Raw genomic sequence first — 21,878 nt, 5'->3', positions numbered from 1 at the left:
GTTAGTCTGTGCTGTTTGTAGGAAAGAGAAGCACATGATTACATGTTTTAACTAATAGAAATGTCCACTATCATTTATAAAGCATAACCAAAGGACCTCTCTGTAAAGGATGAGATTTAGTTGGATGTAGATGTAGCCTAGTACTGTATTTATTTCCAGGGATTCTCGGCTGCGCCTAGATGGTTGCTGACCATTGTCTTCTGCTGCTGAACTTCAGGATTCCCATTCTGACGCTGTCCATGGTGCTGAATCTCCAATCGCTGCTATACATTGTTGGTTTCCTTCACCATCGGACCTTTTTCTATTGTGACAGTCACCACAGATAATCCTGCAGAAACATTGCAATTTCATAGTTCATAGATGAACCCACCACAGTAAGGGAGATGTTGAGAGAGAGAAGTGCAACGTGGTTTTATGTATGTCATCGTGCCCAGGCATGTCACATACACCGTATAGGTGCAGGAAATGTGTTGCTTTACAGGGTCAGCCATAGTAGTACGGCCCCCTGAAGCAATTAGGGTTGAGTGCCTTGCTCAAGGAAACATCGACCTTTGGGTTACTGGCCCAACTCTCTAACCACTAGGCTACCTGCCGCCCATAGCTAGAGAAGAAGAGCAAAATAGTGACTGGGAGGCAGCAATGCATTAAGCATGTGATACTATTTATATCAGAGGAGTAAGGGTGACCCAATAACTCGCATGCGTTATGCAACATGTGAGCGAAGGGAAAAAAGGAGCAGGGAGCACACACATCTCAGGGGCTTGGATGGCCTTCCACAGAAGCCAATTAGAGCCAGATCCTGTGGTCAGGTGACCCCGGGGACTAGGGTTCCAGCATGCATGGATGGGCTTTGGGGGGAAAGGCAAGTGGACAGAGGTGTCGATTTTGTGTCCCTCAGAGACGGTGCTAAGGGGGACCCATCTGGCACACTGTCTGAGACGCTCCGTCTCTCTCCCCACAGCTAGCTAGCGCTCCAGCTAAGCTGACCCTCGATCTTCCTCTGACACAAGCCACCCTGGTGAAGACCTATAGCTAAGGGTTGTCTGAAAAGGAAATGAAAGGGAAATCTCTAGCTATTTTCCACCTTTTCATCCGTTTTCTGTTGGTTCAGGAACAATATCAATGAACTAATCATCTTCTTGCAAGATATTGTGGAATATACAAGAATCTTTACTTTTTTGCGTATTGTCATGCCCTGACCATAGTTTGCTTTGTATGTTTCTATATTTTGTTTGGTCAGGGTGTGATCTGAGTGGGCATTCTATGTTGTATGTCTAGTTTGTCTGTTTCTGTGTTTGGCCTGATATGGTTCTCAATCAGAGGCAGGTGTTAGTCATTGTCTCTGATTGGGAACCATATTTAGGTAGCCTGTTTTGTCATTGTGGGTTGTGGGTGATTGTCTATGTGTAGTGTTTTTGTGTCAGCACTATTATTCATTAGCTTCACGTTCGTTGTTTGTTATTTTTGTATAGTTTCGTTAAGTGTTCTCTGTGTTAATAAATATCAAGATGAACACTTACCACGCTGCATATTGGTCCTCCGATCCTTCAAACTTCTCCTCCTCAGATGAGGAGGACGACGAGCGTGACACGTATACTGTATGCCAGCCCTAACCATATACCAACACCTACACTAGTAAGAAACTAATAAATGTAATCGAACAATTGTTGAAAATGTTTGACATATACAATTTTGAGATTCAACAACCAAAATGTGTGATATTTACAGAGTGAAAGGGTGTTGCCATCAATCCATTGCAGTGTTGCATTTCCAAACAGCAGGCTTGGCTGTGTTCATTGAGTCAGCAAAAATAAGTGCCTTGGCTTCAGTGAGATGCAATTCTCTCTCTCGCTCTCTCTCCCTTTTCCTCTTTAAGAATGCATCTTAAGTTTGTCTTTTTACAATCATACAGGAAAATTAATTAATTCAATGAAATTATAACAAAAATACATATTCAACATCATGCTCTCTACAACACTGTATATTTGAATTAAATTATTCATGCAACAAATATAATTAACTTTTAAAATGTAAATATAGAGGCAGAGAATAAAAGTGAATTAAATGTTTCCAGGCATATTGCCGTGGATTAAGGCTGTTTAAGTGTATAAAGGCTTGCTACTGATTAAGATCGGCGTCAGCTATTGACACGTCTGACGATGCACTGTCCACTGTTATAGATTAGCTGTTTTAACACTTTTTTGTACAAATGTGTACTTTTTCATCACCAATTAAGTTCATGAAACAGAGAAAGCCCAAATAGTTGCTGGTTTGACCTCAATATCAATCAGTCCAGCACCACTGACAGAGTGGCTGGCTCTCTAGCACAGACAATCAATACAAACTCTCCACTCTCAGTCACTCACTTTATTTGGATAGTCCAGATTGTTCGTCTGTAGATGCTCTACAGATGGTCATGCTATCAACAAACTATCTGTTGAGAAGCAACTGCTTGCTAAGGTTATGGTTAGGGTTAGGATAAAGGTTAAGGTTATGGTTAGGGTTAGGATAAAGGTTAAGGTTAGGGTTAGGGTTAGGATAAAGGTTAAGGTTAGGGTTAGTAGATAGTTGAAATGTCACTGATAGTCTGTAGACGGTCTGTAGAGCATCTAGGGATGGACTATCCAAATAAAGTGTTATCAAACTCTCTTCCTACTTGGTGTGTACAGTAGTAAGTTACAGTAACTTTTTTTCTATTCTGTTTGTTCTATTTCAAAGCTTGCCAGATTGTGTTACACTATGTTATTGTCATGATGATGATGATGATGGTGATGAGGTGAGGCAGGGTGATTCAAAGTGTAGCCATAGCAGTAAGTTCAGTCCGCTCTAAAATACAAGTTAATTACTATGCAGTGGCAAAACAAGTTTGTCTCTGTTAAAACACTTACAAAGAGAACAAGACCGTGGTGAGGTTTGAAAACAAGCTGAGACAATAAGGTGATTCAAACTGTAACCATAGCAGTGAGTTCAGTCTCTCTAAAATGCAGGGGAGGCCAAATACGTTTATTATTGTGCAGTGGGAAAACAAGTTTGTCTTTGTTAAAACACTGACAAAGAGAACACATATCGTTCAAACGGTATTCCAGACCCATCACTCACTGAACCCTAATTAAATGTTAGCATTTGGAAGTATGGTTCACACATGGGCCTATACATCAGAATGTCTGCTCCTCTGTCCCACAGATGATGCCACAGTAGTGGCAGGGGTTCTTTCAATGAGCTTTTGCACATAGCCTTCGAAACACCATAACTGCATCAGTGCTCGCTGGGTTGCTTAGCAACTGGATAGCACATAGATCCCTACAGAAAGCCTCCTCTTCTGTATGAAACACATCTTGTCTGATTGTACCATGTGATGTGCATTTGAGTAATAATGTGATTATCATTCAAATAAATACTTGAATAATGTTTTATGCTATTTAAGTTATTGATCTAATATGCACAGGTGGCTGCAGCAGTGCCTGTATGTTCTTTATCTACTTACACAACTGTATGGATGTAATATGAACTGCATTTAGCTGCATTTCAATTGTGTGTGTGTGTGTGTGTGTGTGTGTGTGTGTGTGTGTGTGTGTGTGTGTGTGTGTGTGTGTGTGTGTGTGTGTGTGTGTGTGTGTGTGTGTGTGTGTGTGTGTGTGTGTGTGTGTGTGTGTGCCTGTTGGTGTTTGTTGTCTTCAGTGAGTACCCTATGAGTGTTGATGTGTGTTCAAATAGGCTATGTGGTAAAGTGGTAATGCATGAAACGCACCGGAACGTACTAGCAACATTCTAATGGGTTGCAGGGAGAATAGACTCATATGGCCATCATTTCACTTCATTCCTTGGCGATTCAGTGCATGGATAGGCTGCCGTTGAAATTTCTCCTTAGATTTCAGATGTTTTAAATTTCAATTAACATTAGCATTTTATACAATACATTAGGCTGAACTTATTTCCCATGAAATCTTGTACAAGGGAATTTCAACACTTGTTTTCACCACAAATGCTCTTGCGGGTGTTCCTCAATCTTTGTCATTATTTGCTCAGTGCTTCGAGAAGAAGATGAACGAAACATGTAAGGTATTCAATCAAGAGATAAGGTTGGACAACGGCGACGACTGGGCTTTTCACTTGGTTATCCTTTTTGACATTAAATACAATGTTGTGATACATACACTGGCCGATATACATGACGGGTCATCCATATTTCGCTGTGCCTAATTTTTCACTAGAAGGGTGATATAGCCTGCTCTGACGTCTGCATCAGATATTGTCCATTGCATTTTTTTATGGACATTTTTTCCTCACTGACTTTGAGTTGAGAGAAGCAAATTTACATCATCATCAGCAACAAAAGGGGAATGAAGATTTCTTTTTTCTTTTTTTTACCCACGCCTCCCCTTTCACCCCCAAACATTTACAGCTAAAACAAATTCTTAAACACATCATAGCCTACATTGTGGAACAATCTCTAGCGCCGGAGCATCGCTGGAACCATGCCTCTTCTGCAGGTTTGGACTGGGAAATTGCAACTGCCAATTTAATCAACAAGACGCTGCTGTTCCTTATCAGACGTCTCTCATTTTTGCTGGACTTTTTCGTTTTTAAAGAAAAAGGCTTGTTATCACTTTTTGAAAGTCTTGTGTAGGCTGTAATGAGCAAGATGTCGGATCTTCTGGTGTTGGTTGAGGGGGTCTGTGACCTGCACGGATTTCCATAGCTTGGGAAAACAGCTTGGACCAATTACGAGGTTTAACACGCATTTTGTATAAAGCCATTACATGACTAAATGTATCATATATTTTTTTCCAGCAATTTATTTTAATTGCTTTTTTTTACTTTCTTTTCACAATTTTCTTTGGACCACAAGCGGTTGGATTATTGAAACTATATAAGGATTTGTGGAAATGTTGGGTCCTCAAGAAGATAAATTATGTGGAATGTTCTCTGCTTTGGCGGCTCTGTCCTTCGTTTGCTTTGCTCAAAGGTAAGACAGCATTCTAAGATATATTTCCATGAGAGCAAAAGCTTATCATAATGTTCAGAGGGCTATAGGAAGGAAAAACCCCACTGAAATCAGATTTTGTCAGCACCGACATTAAGGCGACATTACTACTCATATTGCGTTTGCAATCTAACACGAAACCATTTTCTGCGGCGCACGCGGCTGTGTGCGAGCAAGAGGCGCGCGTTCATGTTGTCTATTGTTAAAACGCACTCCTATCCAAATTGTAAATAGCGGCTAATTGGCTGGGGCGAGTATCAATCATATTAAATACAATCAAACCGTACATACCCGATAATTAGGTACAATGCTGAGTCTATTAAATTAGCCATACCATTGATCAATCAGCACGAATAGCTTTTTAATGGATGTTAGCCAGAGGAATGTAGCCAAAGCCTCATCCGTACTGTAATTTTAAGACGTTGACTATAGACGTATATCTGCGCAATGTTTATGGAAAGAAGAAAATCATAAATCCACCTAAGTGCAAATGACCATGTCTTGATTCCACCCCCATCAACAACACCATGTCGCCTACCTACTACCGATTCATCATTGATCAGCAGGAGAAAATAAAACCCAAACGCCTGTCAGTCGTTTAAAGTAGGTCATCATCACTTCAACACATATGATTTAGAATTTGATAAAACCTTTTTTAATTCAACATTCACACTACTCTTCAAGTCTTCAGCCCGCTCCAATATTGCGTATTTTGAGCACCTGTAACCGCCTAGTGGAGATGGTGAAGTAGGCTTAGCAATAGAAGGACGATTTCTTGACTAATGTTTTGTCATGTCCAGTGTAAATTAAGACATACAGGTAGGCCAACAAAATAAGATCTATATTCACCACGTTCACATGATATATTCCCCACTGGGCTACATTGCATTTAACCTACTGAGACTGACAACATTCGCTCGCTAATCAAACAGTCGTGGTCCCAAACTGGGTCTTCCATTTTGACATTTCAATTTCATTTTAGTGGCCTATCATGACAGGAAATATACGGGGTGATCACTACGCTTCTCACGCTCCTACACGCATTGACACGTTCATCAGCTCATTGATTTCATACTTGTTTATGCCTCGTGAATTATGTGGTTAATTACATTGTTATTCAGTGTAAATAAGTAACATATCAATCAGGTATTTTATTTAATTACGGAATTTAAATACTTATGTGTTTCTCAATGTCCCACTGACACATGCAATTAGATGTAAGAGCTGAGTCTTTAGCATGCCAGGTGTAGCCTAATTCAGATCACTTCAAGAAAGCAGGCTCCCAACCCCCACTAAAGCAGTGGTTGTTGCCATAGACTTACCAATTAGAAATGTCAGAAATATTGAAATGTCATCTTTGAGGTTTGCTACTGAATATTGAGCAAGTTGAAGGCTACAAGTGTAATGTGAAACATGTTCAAAAGTAGGCTAACTGAGCTTCATGTTTAGTTTCAACTCATGGCTCCTGACAGGGTCTTAAAACTGATTTCTTTCCACAGCACCTCCACTGGACAAACCGGAATATCTGTGGCCAAGGCCACCGTGGACAAGTTGCTGAAGGGGTATGACATCCGTCTAAGGCCTGATTTTGGAGGTGTGTGAGATATATTGCACCTGTGCTATTGCTTGTTATTTTTCTGAAACCATTTGAATTGTTAGCCTTTTGGAACACCAAAGGCATAGGCTTTGAAGTGACTGCTACCATCTCATTTGCTCCGCATCTATTAACCACCACATATGGAAGATGGCTTGTTCTCTAGAAGTGGGGCGCATACAGAACCTGTCTAACACTAGGTTTCTTGATGTGCAGCTACACTGACAGATTGTTAACCAAGGGTTATGCTAGTACACAAAGTCTTTGTAATAGAAAAAGACATGAAGCGTTTACCTACCGAAGCAATTAATAGTGGGAATCTAGGTTAGTAGATTGGTATAATTGTAGAGAACAACATAATGGGTTGAACCACTAGAGTGGTGAGTTTTGAAAACAAGCTGAAGACAAGTGATTCAGACTGTAACCATAGCAGTGAGTTCAGTCCTCTCTAAAATGTAGGGCAGGCAAAATACGTTTATTATTGTCCAGTTTGTCAGTCGTACTGGCAAAACACTGACAAAAAGAGAAAGTTGTATAAAATGAAAGCTCATTTGTGAGGTTTAAATGTTACTTCAATAGTAATAGGAAAGCAACAGCATTATCTTGAAAGATAATTCTGTCATAACAGCCTTATAACTGAGTGGGGTCGGTTTGTCTGATCATATGCATTCAAGACATCAATCAGAGCAGATCTGTTTGTCTGATCGTATGCATTCAAGACATCAATCAGAGCAGATCTGTTTGTCTGATCGTATGCATTCAAGACATCAATCAGAGCAGATCTGTTTGTCTGATCGTATGCATTCAAGACATCAATTAGAGCAGATCTGTTTGTCTGATCGTATGCATTCAAGACATCAATAAGAGCAGATCAGTTTGTCTGATCGTATGCATTCAAGACATCAATTAGAGCAGATCTGTTTGTCTGATCGTATGCATTCAAGACATCAATCAGAGCAGATCTGTTTGTCTGATCGTATGCATTCAAGACATCAATTAGAGCAGATCTGTTTGTCTGATCGTATGCATTCAAGACATCAATAAGAGCAGATCAGTTTGTCTGATCGTATGCATTCAAGACATCAATAAGAGCAGATCTGTTTGTCTGATCGTATGCATTCAAGACATCAATAAGAGCAGATCAGTTTGTCTGATCGTATGCATTCAAGACATCAATCAGAGCAGATCTGTTTGTCTGATCGTATGCATTCAAGACATCAATAAGAGCAGATCTGTTTGTCTGATCATATGCATTCAAGACATCAATTAGAGCAGATCTGTTTGTCTGATCGTATGCATTCAAGACATCAATAAGAGCAGATCTGTTTGTCTGATCGTATGCATTCAAGACATCAATAAGAGCAGATCTGTTTGTCTGATCGTATGCATTCAAGACATCAATCAGAGCAGATCAGTTTGTCTGATCGTATGCATTCAAGACATCAATAAGAGCAGATCTAGTCGAATGAGTGATCAAGGTCAAGCACAGCTGGTGACACATGTGATTATGGTAACAGCTGATTATATATATATATACAGTACCAGTCAAAAGTTTGGACACACCTACTAATTCAAGAGTTTTTCTTTATTTTTTACTATTTTCTACATTGTAGAATAATAGTGAAGACATCAAAACTATGAAATAACGCATATGGAATCATGTAGTAACCAAAATAGTGTTAAACAAATCAAAATATATTTTATATTTGAGATTCTTCAAAGTAGCCACCCTTTGCCTTAATGACAGCTTTGCACACTCTTGGCATTCTCTCAACCAGCTTCATGAGGAATGCTTTTCCAACAGTCTTGAAGGAGTTTTCCTTCACTCTGCGGTCCAACTCATCTCAAACCATCTCAATTGGGTTGAGGTCGGGTGATTTTGGAGGCCAGGTCATCTGATGCAGCACTCCATCACTTTCCTTCTTGGTCAAATAGCCTTTACTCAGCCTGGAGATGTGTTTTGGGTCATTGTCTTGAAAAAAAAAATGATAGTCCCACTAAGCACAAACCAGATGGGATGGTGTATCGCTGCAGAATGCTGTGGTAGCCATGCTGGTTCTAAATAAATCTAAATAAATCACAGACAGTGTCAAAAGCAAAGCACCCCCACACCATCACACATCCTCCTCCATGCTTCACGCTGGGAACCACAGATGCAGAGATCATCCCTTCACCTGCTCTGCGTCTCACAAAGACATGGCGGTTGGAGCCAAAAATCTCACATTTGGACTCATCAGAACGAAGGACAGATTTCCACTGGTCTAATGTCCATTGCTCTTGTTTCTTGGCCCAAGCAAGTCTCTCCTTCTTGTTGGTGTCTTTTAGTAGTGGTTTCTTTGCAGCAATTCACCCATTAAGGCCTGATTTACGCAGTCTCCTCTGAACAGTTGATGTTGAGATGTGTCTGTTACTTCAACTCTGTGAAGCATTTATTTGGCCTGCAATTTCTGAGGCTGGTAACTCTAATGAACTCATCCTCTGCAGCAGAGGTAACTCCGGGTCTTCCTTTCCTGTGGCGGTCCTCATGAGAGCCAGTTTAATCATAGAGCTTGATGGTTTTTGTGACTGCGCTTGAAGCAACTTTCAAAGTTCTTAAAATGTTCCGTATTGACTGACCTTCATGTCTTAAAGTAATGATAGACTGTAGTTTCTCTTTGTTTATTTGAGCTGTTCTTGCCATAGTATGGACTTGGTCTTTTACTAAATAGGGCTATCTTCTGTATAACACCCCTACCTTGTCACAACACAACTGATTGGCACAAACGCACTAAGAAGGAAATAAATTCCACAAATTAACTTTTAACAAGGCACACCTGTTAATTGAAATTCATTCCATGTGACTACCTCATGAAGCTGGTTGAGAGAATGCCAAGAGTGTGCAAAGTGGTCATCAAGGCAAAGGGTTTCTACTTTGAAGAATCTCAAATATAAAATATATTTTGATTTGTTTAACACTTTTTGGGGTTTTACATGATTTCATATGTGTTATTTCATAGTTTTGATGTCTTCACTATTATTGTACAATGTAGAAAATAGTAAAAATAAAGAAAAACCCTTGAATGAGTAGGTGTGTCCAAACTTTTGACTGGTACTATATATATATATACATAATCACAATATAATCATAGTACCTTAAAATACACATATTTTAATCACTTACATGTTATCTAAAAAACATGTTATTTTTGCTTGAACATTAAAGCAGCCAATCGGTGTTGTTGTAAAAAGCACAGTAACAACCATGATCAGATACCTGAAACTTAAACAGGGTTTCAACAACAAAAACGGTTGTAAAACATAATTCAGCCATTATGTCTTTATTTGTTGTACTTTTCTCTCCTCTTTTTTCTCTCTCAGTGATTAACGTCAAGCTAGAAAAGAGCTCCTTTGACAGAGATGTGCTATTGTGTATTTGGGATGTCGCTCTCTCTCTCGCGCGCCTTTGAATTATGCCTTGCTTAGCGGTCTACACTTGAGGTCACCATAAAAACATTGCATTAAGCTTTTTCTCGTCCAGCTCTCTCCTTGCTTTGCAGCTCTAGTCAGTTCCCATTGCTCCTCCACACTGCAGCACACTAAGTTGTTAGTCTGAGTGTCCCGGGCAGGCAGCGGCAGCGCCTCTTCCTCCAGCCACGGCTGCCTCAGGCCAGGGAGCTGTAGTCCATCACATCCTGATAACTCCATCATCAATCAGCCACTTCTGTCCTGACACAACTGCTGACCAACTTCAGCTCTGGAGAGCCAAAAGAATGAGGGAGGCCTTTTAATTGGTGCCCCATGCTGGACTGAGATATTTGAAGCTATTGTGCTGGAACCAGAATAGAGAAAACTGACCCAGAACGCTATACTTGTCGATGATAGGGCCTGTGGTTTAAATGGTTGAATCCTGGCTTGCCCAGGGTGCTGCCGTGGGAACCAGTTGATGTGTGGTGGCCTTATCGCTGGTAGATCTTCATGAAAATGCAGGCTGCACTCGCTCCACACAGCCCCCTGTCCCCTCGCCTCTTCATTGATCTCTGAGCCAAACTGGAATTCAACTGACAGAGCCCTAAAACGGTCAACACAATCCAACATCAGGCTTTCACACACTATCTCCCCACCCCCACATCCACCTACCTCCACTACTAAGGGGAATCATATAAATTGGATTTCATTCTTTATGCTTTAGTTTAAGGACAAACTAGTCAACCTTTACTTTGTAGCGTGAATGACAACAAGGGCTACTGTGACTTTTCTCTAAGCGTATCTGTGTCTAATTTTGCAGTTTATTTACATATAGTCCAGAGTATGATCAGCGAGGTTAGCAAAATGTTAAGATAGTATGGTGAAACAATAAAGACAGCTTTTCCATCTCACTGCACTCTCCTCTGCTATGTTTCTGTAATATTCAGTGTTGGGTTAGTTGCCGATGCTGAGGCCTTGTGTTTCTTACCTCTTTTACTCCTTTCATGTTTGTGTAGATTATAGGCTTTGGCTCTTACCTCTCAACAAATAGCCCATGGATGTAGTGTACTGTCTGACTGAGAAATAGCCTGTGCTAAGCACAATCCAAACCACCCAGGTGCTCTGTCGAATCTGATTATGTATTGAGGTAACTAGACAGACAATCAAGGTAGGGAAATAATACATCAAAGTGCTTGATGTTGATGAGGAGGAGGAGGAGGATGATGATAAGGGCGATATGGGCAAAAATTCCTATCATGGTATTTTTCAAATTTTTGAAGGTATGATGGTATCTGACGGTATTTTATGTTTTTGATTAATAAAAGTTCTACATTTGCTTTATGAGTAGTGCGTGATCCTAGGGTGGCAACACATACATTCTAAATGATTTCAATGGGTCTTTCTCCATTCCGATTGTTTATACTGTTCAATTCAACTTCAGCCTAAAATAATTTCCTGCATTTCCATCAATTTCTGCATTTCCTGCACTAATTTTGTGTTTCCTAGGGGACCCTATAATCTTTGGCTTTATTAAATCTTTAGTCATATAGCAAACATATTCATGCTTCGCCTAATCCTCTTTGATTTAGAAGATACTGTTGCACAAACAACATGCTGATTTAGGCCTCCACCAGCACTGGTATCAGGCTGTATTAGCCAACTACAGTTGAAGTCGGAAGTTTACATACACCTTAGCCAAATACATTTATTAAACTCAGTTTTTCACAATTCCTGACATTTAATCCTAGTAAAAATTCCCTGTCTTAAGTCAGTTAGGATCAACACTTTATTTCAAGAATGTGACATTTCAGAATAATAGTAGAGAGAATGTCACGATCGTTATAAGGAGTGGACCGGCACTGGTGGTACCGGGCTGGTGACACGCACCTCAGGACGAGCGCGAGGAGCAGGCACAGGACGTACTGGACTGTGGAGGCGTACTAGAGGCCTGATGCGTGGGACCGGTACAGGTGGCACCGGGCTGATGACACGCACCTCAGGGCGAGTGCGGGGAGGAGGCACAGGACGTACTGGACTGTGGAGGCGCACTAGAGGCCTGATGCGAGGGACCGGTACAGGTGGCACCGGGCTGATGACAAGCACCTCAGGGCGAGTGCGGGGAGGAGGCACAGGACGTACTGGACTGTGGAGGCGCACTGGAGGTCTAGAGCGTAGCTGGCACAACCCGTCCTGGCTGGATGCTCACTTTAGCCCGGCAAGTGCGGGGCGCTGACACAGGACGCATTGGGGTGTGAAGGCGCACTGGAAACACAGTGCATAGATCCAGCGCAGGATATCCTGGTCCGAGGAGACGTACTGAAGACCAGGAGCGCTGAGCCGGCACAACCCGTCCTGGCTGCATGCTCATTTTTGCACGGCAAGTGCGGAGAGCTGGCACCGAGCGCACCAGGCTGTGAATGCGCACTGGAGACACAGTGTGTATCACCGCATAACATGGTGCCTGAACGGTCACACGCTCCTTAAAGCGAGTGCGGGGAGATGGCTCTGGTCTGAAACCTGGCTCCGCCAACCACCCCGTGTACCACCCCGTGTGCCTCCCCCCCCAAAACAAATTGAAGCTGCCTCTCGTGCTTCCGTCGTGGCCGCGAACCCCGGTGTCGTCGTTGTTCCTCCCTCGCTGCCTCCGTCTGCTCCCATGGAAGGCGATCCTTTCCAGCCAGGATCTCCTCCCATGTCCAGGACCCCTCACCGTCCAAGATATCCTCCCATGTCCAGGATGTCTGCTCCTCCTGGCCATGCTGCTTGGTCCGTTTGTGGTGGGTCTTCTGTCACAATCGTTATAAGGAGTGGACCAAGATGCAGCGTGGTATGTTTCCATCCTTTTATTAGGAAGAGAAACTTAAAGAACAAAAAACAATAAAGCAAACAAATGAAAATGTGAAGCTCAGAGTAGTGCTCATTGGCAACTATACCTAGACAAGATCCCACAAAGCACAATGGGGAAATGGCCACCTAAATATGATCCCCAATCAGAGACAACAATTAACAGCTGCCTCTGATTGGGACAATACCAGGCCAACATAGATATATAATTCCCCCAGATAACCCACCCTTAATCACACCCCGACCTAACCAACATAGAGAATAAACAGCTCTCTATGGTCAGGGCGTGACAGAGAATGATATATTTCAGCTTTTATTTCTTTCATCACATTCCCAGTGGGTCAGAAGTTTACATACACTCAATTAGTATTTGGTAGCATTGCCTTTAAATTGTTTAACTTGGGTCAAACGTTTTGGGTAGCCTTCCACAAGCTTCCCACAATAAGTTGGGTGAATTTTGGCCCATCCTACTGACAGAGCTTCTGTAACTGAGTCAGGTTTGTAGGCCTCCTTGCTCGCACACGCTTTTTCAGTTCTGCCCACAAATTGTCTATGGGATTGAGGTCAGGGCTTTGTGATGGCCACTCCAATACCTTGACTTCGTTGTCCTTAAGCCATTTTGCCACAACTTTGGAAGTATGCTTGAGGTCATTGTCCATTTAGAAGACCCATTTGCGACCAAGCTTTATCTTCCTGACTGATGTCTTGAGATGTTGCTTCAATATATCTACATAATTTTCCTGCTTCATGACGCCATCTATTTTGTGAAGTACACCAGTCCCTCCTGCAATAAAGAACCCCCACAACATGATGCTTCCACCCCCGTGCTTCACGGTTGGGATGGTGTTTTTCGGCTTGCAAGCCTCCCCCTTTTTCCTCCAAACATAACGATGGTCATTATGTCCAAACAGTTCTATTTATGTTTCATCACACCAGAGGACATTTCTCCAAAAAGTACGATCTGTGTCCCCATGTGCAGTTGCAAACCGTAGTCTGGCTTTTTTATGACGGTTTTGGAGCAGTGGCTTCTTCCTTGCTGAGCGGCCTTTCAGGTTATGTCAATATAGGACTCGTTTTACTGTGGATATAGATACTTTGTACCTGTTTCCTCCAGCATCTTCACAAGGTCCTTTGCTGTTGTTCTTGGATTGATTTGCACTTTTCACACCACAGTACGTTCATCTCTAGGAGACAGAACGCGTCTCCTTCCTGAGCGGTATGGCGGCTTCGAGGTCCCATGGTGTTTATACTTGCGTACTATTGTTTGTACAGACGAACGTGGTACCTTCAGGCGTTTGGAAATTGCTCCCAATGATGAACCAGATTTGTGGAGGTCTACAATTTCTTGGCTGATTTCTTTTGATTTTCCCATGATGTCAAGCAAAGAGGCACTGAGTTTGAAGGTAGGCCTTGAAATACATCCACAGGTACACCTCCAATTTACTCAAATGATGTCAATTAGCCTATCAGAAGCTTCTAAAGCCATGACATAATTTTCTGGAATTTTCCAAGCTGTTTAAAGGAAGAGTTGAAAAATGAGTACGTTTGCACTGACTCAGTACTTTAATTAGCTAGTTAGCCACCCAGCTAATTAGCGATTAGCATTAGTGGGTAACATGATTTAGCTTAACTGGCTAAGAAAATACAAACTAGCTGTTTGCAGATGTAAGAAACACAAACTAATGTTGTAATTATAGAACGCTTGTGGATCTACATTAAGATCAAATTGGAAACATTGTTGTAATCAACATTATTGCATGTGCTGCACTGACTATGCAGACTGAACGAAAGTGTCTCGTGGTCAAGTAACAAAAAATTCGCTCCTTGAGTGACAGGGGATGGGACTAGGTCTGTGTGGAAAGCGGCGTGGAGAGAGAGAGAGAGAGAGAGAGAGCGCAGAGGGATGACTCAAGTAGCGGAGTAAACTATAAAAATGGACGTTACACAAGGCGTATCACATTTAACAAACCAAACATTCAAATATCGTTAGAGAAGGTAAAGTAAAACCCCAAACTGGTCTGTGCATCAATTCCGGTATTTAGTCAAATACAGTGTTCCGCCCAGCCCTATAATGGGTCATGGTGGTAAGGCCAGTGGTTGGTTTATATATGGCAATACATTCATTGTATTGTTATATTTCTGTAGAATCGTCTTGCTTTAGCCTTGGCTAATATATCTTGACAATAGGAAAAATTATAAGAAAAAGATAAGGAGAGAGAGAGAGTGTTTATCTGTCAACGTTGAACCTCTCTTGTCTCTGTTCCTTCTTAGAGTAGGACCAAAGTAAAGTGCGTTCTCAATGTTTTGTTTATTTGGTGTTGTTTCAAGACTCTTCATTGTCTTTTAAAAAATGCAACCAAGTCAATGGGCTAGTTGTAGTCACTCAAAACTACACTGAGCAAGAATATAAACACAACAAGTGTTGGTCCCATGTTTCATGAGCTGAAATTAAACATCCCAAACATTTCCCAAATGCACATAAAGCTTATTTCTCTAAATTTTTGAACACAAATTTGTTTACATCCCTGTTAGTGGGCATTTCTCCTTTGCCAAGATTATCCATCCACCTGACAGGTGTGGCATATCAATAAGCTGATTAAACAGCATGATCATTACACAGGTGTAGCTTGTGTTGGGGACAATAAAAGGCCACTCTAAAATGTGCAGTTTTGTCACACAACACAATGCCACAGATGTCTCAAGTTTTGAGGGAGCTTGCAATTGGCATGCTTACTGCAGGAAGGTCCACCAGAGCTGTTGGCAGAGAATTGATTCTTCATTTCTCTACCATAAGCTGCCTCCAATGTCGTTTTAGAGCATTTGGCAATACGTTCAACCGGCATCACAACCGCAGACCACGTGTATTGCGTTGTGTGGGCGAGCGGTCTGCTGATGTCAACATTGTGAACAGAGTGCCCCATGGTGGCGGTGGGGTTATGGTATGGGCAGGCATAAGCTACAGACAACGAACACAATTGCATTATATTGATTGGCAATTTGAATGCGCAAAAATACTGCTACGAGATCCTGAGGCTCATTGTGAGGCCCATTTTTTGGTAAGGTATCTGTAACCAACAGACGCATATCTGTATTCCCAGTCATGTGGAATCCATAGATTAGGGCCTAATAAAGTTATTTCAATTGACTGATTTCCTCATATGAACCGTAACTCTGAAAAATCTTAGACATTTTTGCATGTTGTGTTTATATTTTTGTTCAGTATAAATGCTCTTATGTAGTCAATATGAGGGATGTTGTCAACTGCTAGTTTGAATGTAGACAAGAGTCTCTTAAATCATAAAGTACACTGCCCCTCTAATTGAACAAATGTTTTTATGCACCTATGGCCTGTTAATGTATGGATTTATACAGTGCATTCGGAAAGTATTCAGATCCCTTGACTTTTTCTACATTTTGTTAAGTTATAGCCTTTTTCTAAATATTGATTAAATTATATTTTTCCCCCCTAATCAATCTACACACAATACCCCATAATGACAAAGCAAAAACTGTTCTTTATACATTTTTGCAAATGTATAAAAAATGTTAAACTGAAATATCACATTTACATAAGTATTCAGACCCTTTACGCAGTATCTTTGTTGAAGCACCATTGGCAGCGATTACAGCCTTGAGTATTATTGGGTATGATGCTACAAGCTTGGTACACCTGTATTTGGGGAGTTTCTCACATTCTTCTCTGCAGATCCTCTCAAGCGTTGCTGCACAGCTATTTTCAGAGACTTGTCCTGAAGCCACTCCTGCGTTGTCTTGGCTGTGGGCTAAGGATCGTTGTCCAGTTGGAAGGTGAGGTCCTTAGTGCTCTGGAGCAGGTTTTCATCAAGGATCTCTTTGTACTTTGCTCTGTTCATCTTTCCCTCAATCCTGACTCGTCTCCCAGTCCCTGATGCTGAAAAACATCCCCACAGCATGATGCTGTGGGGATGCTGTGGGGATAGACCTCCCGGGTGGCGCAGTGGTCTAGGGCACTGCATCGCAGTGCTAGCTGCGCCACCAGAGTCTCTGGGTTCGCGCCCAGGCTCTGTCGCAGCCGGCCGCAACCGGGAGGTCCGTGGGGCGACGCACAATTGGCATAGCGTCGTCCGGGTTAGGGAGGGTTTGGCCGGTAGGGATATCCTTGTCTCAGCATGTAAAATGTAATGAAATGTAAAAAAATGTAATAAAATGTATGCCTTTATTATACCTTGCACTCTACTGTAAGTCGCTCTGGATAAGAGCGTCTGCTAAATGACTAAAATGTAAAATGTAATGCTGCCACCACCAGGCTTCACTGTAGGGATGGTGCCAGGTTTCCTCCAGACGTGATGCTTGGCATTCAGGCCAAATAGTTAAATCTTGGTTTCATCAGACCAGAGAATCTTGTTTCTCATAGTCTGACAGTCCTTTAGGTGGGCTGTCATGTACCTTTTACTGAGGAGTGGCGTCTGTCCACTCTGCCATAAAGGCCTGATTGGTAGAGTGCTGCAGAGATGGTCGTCCTTCTGGAAGGTTTTCCCATCTCCACAGAGGAACTGAATATTCTGGATACTTATGTAAATAAGGTCTGTTTTTTTTTTTTATATACATTTGCAAAAAAAATGTTTTCGCTTTGTTATGGAGTATTGTTTGTAGGTTGATAAGGAAACATTTTTCTTGAATCCATTTTAGAGTAAGGCTGTAACGCAACAAAATGTGGAAAAGGCAATGGTGTTAAGTACTTAAGTAAAAATACTTTAAAATATTACTTAAGTGTTTTTTTTGAGTATCTGTACTTTACTATTGATATTTTTGACGACTTTTACTTTTACTCCACAACATTCCTAAAAACAATTATGTACTTTTTACTCCACACATTTTCCCTGACACCCAAAAGTACTTGTTGCATTTCATTTCATTTCATTTCTTAGCAGGACAGGGAAATGGTCCAATTCACACACTTCTCAATTGAACATCCCTGGTCATCCCTACAGCCTCTGGTGGACTCACTAAACACAAAATGCTTCATTTGTAAATGAAGTCTGAGTATTGGAGTGTGCCCCTGGCGATCCGTAAATTTAAAAAACAAGAAAATCGTGCTGTCTGGTTTGCTTAGTATAAAGAATGTGAAATGATTTATACTTTTTCTTTTGGTAATTAAGTATATGTTTGCATTCATATTTACTTTTGATACTTAAGTATATCTAAAACCAAATACTTTTAGACTTTTATTCAAGTAGTAATTTGCTGCGTGACTTTCACTTTTACTTGAGTCATTTTCGATATAGGGATCGTTACTTTTTCTCAAATATGACAATTGAGTACTTTTTCCACCACTGGGAAAAGGGGAAGGGTCTGAATACTTTCTGAATGCACGGTGTAACAATTCCACCATAAAAAGGAAATGGAATCTGCTGTTGTCTCAGAGATGCTGCCATTACATGAATGACCTCCTATAAAGGCTTTATTTACAACCTCTTATCAGGTCAGCTTTTGACAACCTTGATTGTTACGAGATTGTGGTTTGTCATTTGGAGCCAGGCCTTTCAACAAAGACAGCCCCATGTTGCCCCACACATGGATGGTCTCATGACCAAGGCGCCCATTTACGGTCAGATCATATAAAACATGGTCCAGTGTTTAATTAGCAAAATTGAAAAGGGAAGTTGCCTGGATATGCGACATGTCACACCCAAGGCTATGATACACTAAGGGTTTTTGTGACAAGGGAATTTCTCCCCTTTAGATTTTTCTTTGTGATGACAATAGGGAGAGAAAGATGTGGTGTGATTTCAGCAGTAAGTAATGTGTTGCACTTGAATTTGTTCATTTCAACGATGTGAGGACACATCACCATCCCTCTGTCACTGCAGGGAAGTCACAGCGCTGGGAGCATGTGGTCAGAACTAAAGCCCCTCCCGCATGAACACAGGCACGGTCGCTCACGCACGCACGCACGCACGCACGCACGCACGCACGCACGCACGCACGCACGCACGCACGCACGCACGCACGCACGCACACACACACACACACACACACACACACAGCACTAACAGTCTTAATCTATCCCTTTTCATCCCCATCTTAGTCACCAATACCCTCTCTTTCCCTCTTTCAGATAAATACACACATGCATACACGCTCCCAAATACACACTCCTGACCACTCCGGCACACAGAGGAGTCATGCCGATAGGCACAGGGGCACGTGGACCCTCAGATTTTTCCTGTTTACTACTAGCCACCTAGCAATTTTATGAAGATGGCTTTAGCTAGCCCAGATAGGTTCCCAATCTCCCAACCTTAAAACTAGCTACGAAGAATCAATTTCAGGCTATTAATCAAGTTAGAGTAGCTAGCTTATCTAACTATCTTAGTTAGCATGCCTGCTGTCCAGTTTGGTAGACTTTAAAAAAACAAGCAATAACTAAATGTACTGAATAAGACTCACATTGCTTTCAATCTTTTATCCAGATTTTAGTAGAGATGCAGAGAAGCATATGACTTTTTCCACATTTTGTTACGTTACAGCCTTATTATAAAATTGATTAAATAAATACAAATCCTCAGCAATCTACACACAATACTCCATCATGACAAAGTGAAAACAGTTTTAGAGAATTTTTTTGCAAGTGTATTAAAAATAAAAAACAGAAATACCTTATTCACATAAGTATTCAGACCCTTTGCTATGAGACTCGAAATTGAGCTCAGGTGCCTCCTGTTTCCATTGATCATCCCAGAGATATTTCTATAACTTGATTGGTGTCCATCTGTGGTAAATTCAATTGATTGGACATTATTTGGAAAGGCACACACCTGTCTATTTCAGTTCCCACAGTTGACAGTGCAGGTCAGTGCAAAAACTAAGCCATGAGGTTGAAGGAATTGCCCGTAGAGCTCCGAGACAGGATTGTTTTGAGGCACAGATCTGGGGAAGGGTACCAAAATATTTCTGCAGCATTGAAGGTCCCCAAGAACACAGTGGCCTCCATCATTCTTAAATGAAAGAAGTTTGGAACCACCAAGACTCTTCCTAGAGCTGGCAGCCCGGCCAAACTGACCAATCGGGGAGGTGACCAATAATCTGATAGTCACTCTGACAGAGCTCTAGAGTTCCTCTGTGGAGATGGGAGAACCTTCCAGAAGGACAACCACCTCTGCAGCACTCTACCAATCAGGCCTTTATGGTAGAAGGGCTAGACGGAAGCCACTCCTCAGTAAAAGACACATAACAGCCCACCTGGAGTTTGTCAAGCGGGACCTAAAGACTCTCAGACAATGAGAAACAAGATTCTCTGGTCTGATGAAACCAAGATTGAACTCTTTGGCCTGAATGCCAAGCGTCATGTCTGGAAGAAACCTGGCACCATCCCTACGGTGAAGCATGGTGGTGGAGGCATTATCTGTAGGGATGTTTTTCAGGGGCAGGGACTGGGAGACGAGTCAGAATCGAGGGAAAGATGAACGGAGCAAAGTACAGAAAGATCCTTGATGAAAACCTGCTACAGAGCACTCAGGACCTCAGACTGGGGCAAAGGTTCACCTTCCAACAGGACAATGACTAAGCACACAGCCGAAAAATAGACATATTTTTTTTACATAGAATTATGTATAATCATTATGACTCTAGATCGCAGCTAAAAGCTGTTTCAGGTGTTTGAAAAATGCTAAATTCTCCAACCATCCTCACATGCTTTGTGTCCCCGCAGATTTTTGGGGTGCACATACGCAGGCAGGCGCACACACACACACACACACACACACACACACACACACACACACACACACACACACACACACACACACACACACACACACACACACACACACACACACACACGGACACACACGGACACACACGGACACACACACATATGCAGACATGTTTACTATCTGTCACTTTAATCCTAGTTACCTTACATGTACTATACATATCTACCTCAATTACCTCATACCCCTGCATATCGACTCAGTACTGGTACCCCTTGTCTATAGCCAAGTTTTCATTCCTCATTGTGTATCTATTAATACTTTTATTATTACATGTTTTACTTTTCTATTATTTTCTTTCTCCGCGTTGCTGTGAAGGGTCCGTAAGTAAGCATTTCACTGTTAGTCCACACCTATTGTTTACGATGCATGTGACGAATGCAATTGGATTTGATTTGATTTGACACACACACACGCTCAGACTGCATTAGAGGCTGCCTATCTCTTTGCATCAGAGGATCCTTCTGTACTGAGATACCTATCCTAGTCACCATGATTAGAATCTAAAGTGCACATCCCAGACGGCTATATCTGACTTTTCAGTCCGACTTCACCAGGGGGATAGAATACTAGCTGCTGAAGTACAGTGCATGTTGTCTTTGGTTGGTTTTAAGATATGCTACGATAAGACGCACAATGCAAATGCAAGACTGAGACAGCCATGACTTCTGACAAACCATTAGGCCTGTAATGTATTTTTAAATGTTGTTGAGGATAGTACAATTTTTTGGGATCAAAGTCCATCCAAATTTCCGAGCTTGACATTGTCAACTATCACATGATGACCACTTATTAGTACAGAAATCATTTTGTGTCACATATTTCTCCAAACAAGGTTGTCCGCCAAACAATCATGTGATCACGGTGGTCAGGTGGTCATATCAGTCAATAAGGGCTGAATAATTAAGGCTATAGTCAAATAGGAGATCTCCTAGAAATGACACTGTGAACTGAAAGCCCCTAATTACATTATCTTTGAGCAGCTCATCATTTGGAGTTTTAAGTGGCCTTAAAGGACTGTGGGAAATCTAATAAAAACCAGTCGTCTGTAAATTGTTTCAGTAAGTGTTTTTCTTCTCTGTTATCTACATCTTTCAACATTTGACCGCCATTGGCGGTTACTTTTAAAAGCTTTGTCAAATTATTTATAGCCAAATTTGTTTTAAAAAGGGAAATTAGCACAATTGTATCTCACTCTGTCTATATGTCCGTCTTCAATATTATTACATGTAGACAGCCTTCTGTGTAATGGAATGTAGGA

General features: G+C 41.6%; 1 protein-coding gene across 1 annotated transcript in view; it reads left to right on the top strand.

Annotated features, from left to right (window-relative positions):
* The first annotated feature begins 6,511 nt into the window (after nt 1-6,511).
* Nucleotides 6,512-21,878, top strand: part of LOC120057223 (gamma-aminobutyric acid receptor subunit beta-4-like) — a 62,916-nt gene continuing 47,549 nt past the window's right edge. Inside the window, exon 1 of the mRNA XM_039005757.1 lies at nt 6,512-6,578. The gene's annotated coding sequence lies outside the window, so the exon portion shown is untranslated. The remainder of the gene's footprint in view (nt 6,579-21,878) is intronic.

This window comes from Salvelinus namaycush, chromosome 12 (assembly GCF_016432855.1).
Source record: "Salvelinus namaycush isolate Seneca chromosome 12, SaNama_1.0, whole genome shotgun sequence".
In the NCBI taxonomy this organism is placed as follows: domain Eukaryota; kingdom Metazoa; phylum Chordata; class Actinopteri; order Salmoniformes; family Salmonidae; genus Salvelinus; species Salvelinus namaycush.
Note: the sequence above shows the minus strand (reverse complement) of the source record. Positions and strands in the feature narration are given on the sequence as shown.